Consider the following 5,149-nt stretch of genomic DNA (forward strand, 5'->3'; position numbering starts at 1 on the left):
TTAAAGGACTAAAGTAAAAGGGCCAGGCTTTTCACTGGCTAGGTAAATAACGCACCTGGTCAAACCAATCCCCTGGGCCTTATGCAAACCAAACACCACCTCCTCCAGCATCCCAATAAAAGCAACCACGTTTCCAACTCACATTGAGTTTCTCTTTATTCAAATCCCCCCGTTCTGTCTCTTTACAGGGAAGCTGCTTTCTTCTTCCTTCTTTTTATCTTGCCTATTAAACCTTTTGCTCCTTAAAACTACTCCACCAGCCTGACCAACATAGTGAAACTCTGTCTCCACTAAAAATACACATATTAGCCAGGTGCGGCAGCACATCCCTGTAATCCCAGCTACTCAGGAGGCTGAGGCATGAGAATTGCTTGAAACCGGGAGGCGGAGGTTGCAGTGAGCCAAGATCGTGCCATTGCACTCCAGCCTGGGCAACAAGAGTGAAACTCCATCTCAAAAAAATAAAAAACTAAAAACAAAAAACCACTCCACATGTGTCAGTGTCATTAATCCTATCAGCGCAAAACTAAAACCCTGGTGTTTCTCCAGTCGTCAAAGTTGCATCAACTGGAATCAAGGAATATATGCAAAAATCAATGGTATTTCTACGTACCAGCCACAAACAAACAAACCTTTTTTGAAGTAAAAATCGCTCATAGTAGTGTAAACCAAAAAGCATCCGAGACAGGTCTCAATCAATTTAGGAGCTTATTTTGCCAAGGTTAAGGACAATGCCCAGTAGGGGAAAAAAAATGGAATCACAGAAGCAGCCTATGGTCTGTGGCTTTCCCCAAAGGTGACTTTGAGGGCTTCAAAATTTAAAAAAGAAGAGTGAGGTGAGAAGATTGCTTGAGCCCAGGAGTTCAAGACCAGCCTAGGCAACATCGTGAAACCCCATCTCTACAAAAAAATATAAAAGTTGGCCAGGTGTGGTGGTGCATGCCTGCAGTCCCTGCTACTCAGGAGGCTGAAACACAAGCATTGACTAAGCCCAGGAGGTCCAGGCTGCTGTGAGCCATGATTGCCCCACTGTACTGCACCCTGGGTGATGGAGCGAGACCCAGTCTCTCTCTCTCTCTCTCTCTGAGCAAAGGAACAGGTAGGGGAAGAGTCGATTATGTAATTCCTCTTGTGTAACGGGAAAGAGGTCCCAATCCAGACCCCAAAGAGGGTTCTTGGATCTCCCACAAAAAATAATTCAGGACAAGTCTATAGCAAATTTATTAAGAAAGTAAAGGAATAGGCCGGGCGCGGTGGCTCAAGCCTGTAATCCCAGCACTTTGGGAGGCCGAGATGGGCGGATCACGAGGTCAGGAGATGGAGACCATCCTGGCTAACATGGTGAAACCCCGTCTCTACTAAAAATACAAAAAACTAGCCGGGCGAGGTGGCGGGCGCCTGTAGTCCCAGCTACTCGGGAGGCTGAGGCAGGAGAATGGCGTGAACCTGGGAGGCAGAGCTTGCAGTGAGCCGAGATTGCGCCACTGCACTCCAGTCTGGGCGACAGAGCGAGATTCCGCCTAAAAAAAAAAAAAAAAAAAAAAAAAAAGAAAGTAAAGGAATAAAAGAATGGCAGAGCAGCCAGTTGCCCTTTTTTTTTTTTTTTTTTTTTTGAGATAGAGTCTCGCTCTATCGCCCAGGCTGGAGTGCAGTGGTGCCATCTTGGCTCACTGCAAGCTCCGCCTCCCGGGTTTACGCCATTCTCCTGCCTCAGCCTCCCGAGTAGCTGGGACTACAGGCGCCCGCCACCTCACCCGGCTAGTTTTTTGTATTTTTTTAGTAGAGACGGGGTTTCACCGTGTTCGCCAGGATGGTCTCGATCTCCTGACCTCGTGATCCACCCGTTTTGGCCTCCCAAAGTGCTGGGATTACAGTCTTGAGCCACCGCGCCCGGCCTGGTTGCCCATTTTTATGGTTATTTTTTATTATATGTGAAACAAGGGACAGATTATTTATGCCTCCCCTTTTTAGATCACATAGGGTAACTTCCTGATGTTGCCATGGCATTTGTAAATGGTCATGGCGCCGGTGGGAATGTAGTAGTGAGGATGACCAGAGGTCACTCTCGTTGCCATCTTGGTTTTGGTGGGTTTTGGCTGGCTTCTTTACTGCAACCTATTTGATCAGCAAGGTCTTTATGACCTGTATCTTGTGCCAACCTCCTATCTCATCCTGTGACTAAGAATGCCTTGACCTCCTGGGAATGCAGTCCAGTAGGTCTCATCCTCATTTTACCCAGCCCCTATTCAAGATGGAGCTGCTCTGGTTCACACGTCTGTGACACTTGTCCTCAGTAAATCAGTAAATCAGCACTTTACACAAGATAAGGTGAACATAGAGTAGAGACATTGAACACAAGATAAGATGAACGTAGAATGGAAATATTGAACCTTTTTTTTTTTTCTTGAGACAGAGTCTCACTCCTTCACCCAGGCTGGAGTGCAGTGGTGCTCTCTTGGCTCACTGCATCCTCTGCCTCCTGAGTTCAAGTGATTCTTGCGCCTCAGCCTCCCGAGTAGCTGGGATTATAGGCATGCACCACCACACCCAGCTAATTTTTGTATTTTTAATAGAGATGGGGTTTCACCATATTGGCCAGGCTGGTCTCGAACCCCTGAACTCAGATATGCCCACCTCTGCCTCTCAAAATGCTGGGATCACAGGCGTGTGCCACGCACCTGGCCAGATTTGGGCGTTGTTGTTGTTGTTTTCAGACACTCTGTTACTCACTCTGTCACCCAGGCTGGAGTGCAGTGGCATGATCTCAGCTCACAGCAACCTCCACCTCCTGGGTTTCAGCAACTCTCCTGCCTCAGCCTCCCAAGTAGCTGGGATTACAGGTGTGAGCCACTGCCCTGGACCTGGAACCATTTTTTTTTTTTTTTTTTTTTTTTGAGACGGAGTTTTGCTCTTGTTGCCCAGGCTGGAGTGCAGTGGTGTGATCTCGGCTTACTGCGACCTCCACCTACCAGGTTCAAGTGATTCTGCTGCCTCAGCTTCCCAAGTAGCTGGGATTACAGGCGCCTACTGCCATGCCTGGCTACTTTTTTTGTATTTTTAGTAGAGATGGGATTTCACCATGTTGGCCAGGCTGGTCTCGAACTCCTGACCTCAGGTAATCCACCCACTCTGGCCTCTCAAAGTGCTGGGATTACAGGCGTGAGCAACCACACCCAGCTAAGCCTGGAACCTTTTATCTGTGGCTATCTGCTTAGAAACAAAGGGAAAGGCAGCTGCTTGCATGGCTCAGCATTCAACTTAATTTTTTTTTTTTGGTATAGTGAACTGGGGTCCTGAGTTTTTATTTTCCTTTCACAATAGCATATAAAAATAAAAATAAAAATCTAGATGTAAAACTAACAAAGATATGCAAAACTTCTGCACTGACCACTGCAAAGCATAATTGAGAGAAATTAAGGAAGACCTAAATAAACAGAGGGTATACTCCAATTCTCGCCACATTCATACCCTCATTTGTAACCAGCAAAAGGGTCTGCTGCTCACCTCTTGTAAAAAGAAGCCCAATAACAGGAGTGAGGTGTACAAAAAGAGACAGTGAGATGTGATTATCCACGCTAGCAAGGGAGGAGTGAGTATAATTCTTTCCAAAAATTTACACTCTTCAGTTTGTGGAGAGAATGCAGGTGGTGTTTGTTTGTTTTTTGAGAGGGAGTCTTGCTCTGTCACCCAGGCTGGAGTACAGTGGTACAATCTTGGCTCACTGCAAGCTCTGCCTCCCAGGTTCACACCATTCTCCTGCCTCAGCCTCCCAAGTTGTTGGGACTACAGACGCCCGCCCCCACGCCCGGCTAATTTTTTGTATTTTTAGTAGAGATGGGGTTTTACCGTGTTAGCCAGGATGGTCTCGATCTCCTGACCTCATGATCCACCCACCTTAGCCTCCCAAAGTGTTGGGATTACAGGTGTGAGCCACCACGCCCGGCCCCGAATGCAGGGGTATTTAAGAGAGGAGTTGGAATGCAGAAGGGGCAGAGGGGCTGGGAGGTGTCAGGTGGTGTGACTGGCTCCAATGGCTTGTCTTGAATTATTATTTCATCTGGTGAAAGGGCCGGTGCCATTGTGGCTAGAGGTGTCTGGTCTGTATCAGGATCTGGCCTCTGAAGCTTCTAAGGAAATATATGACCAGATAAGTGAGTATAGTGTGTGCTTAGCAAGCAGCTGGTAAGTAAATGTGCATAAGGCATGGGGGCATAGAATGGGAAAAGAGGCCAGGCATGGTGGGTCACGCCTATAATCCTAGCACTTTGGAAGGCCAAGTGTTGTAGGCCTATTAAGAATAATGTGATCAACCAAGCAGCTGACCAATCCTTACCTCCTCCTCCCTGCTCTTTCTACCCAATAAAAGCAAAGGACTGTAGCATCGCAGGGCTGCCTTTGCTCACTAGAAGCAAGGAGCCCCCTGACCCCTTCTTTAAAAAATCCTTTTGTCTTTGTTTTCATTTCTATGTTCATCCCCCTTCATTCATTCCTGTAGTAACAGTCACACCAAGGCGGCTAGACCACTTGAGGACAGGAGTTTGAGACCAGTCTGGCTGACGTGGCAAAACCCCGCCTCTACAAAAAATTATTTGGGCGTGGTGATGTGAGCCTGTAGTCCCAGCTACTCAAGAGGCTGAGGCAGGAGGATAGCTTGAGCCCGGGAGGCAGAGGTTGCAGTGAACAGAGATCATGCCACCGCACTCCAGCCTGGGTGACAAAGTGAGACTGTATCCGAAAAAAAAAAAAAAGAAAAAAAGAAAGAACAGGAAAAGAAAGGGAGAGGAGGTTCACATTCTGAACATTCCGCTATAGAAACACTTCTGCACTTTGTTTCAAAGTTACACCTTCAGACTGGGAAAAAAGGAGGAAAGAAAGCAAAGTTGTTTTTTTGTTTTGTTTTGTTTTTTGAGACGGAGTTTCTTGCTCTGTCACCCAGGTTGGAGTGCAGTGGCACAATCTCGGATCACTGCAACCTCTGCCTCCCAGGTTCAAGTGGTTCTCCTGCCTCAGACTCCCAAGTAACTGGGATTACAGGCACCTACCACCACATTAGGCTAATTTTTGTATTTTTTATAGAGATGGGGTTTCACCATGTTGGCCAGGCTGGTCTCAAACTCCTGACCTCAAGTAATCTGTCCACTTTGGCCTC

The sequence above is a fragment of the Rhinopithecus roxellana genome, chromosome 13 (assembly GCF_007565055.1).
Source record: "Rhinopithecus roxellana isolate Shanxi Qingling chromosome 13, ASM756505v1, whole genome shotgun sequence".
Lineage (NCBI taxonomy): Eukaryota > Metazoa > Chordata > Mammalia > Primates > Cercopithecidae > Rhinopithecus > Rhinopithecus roxellana.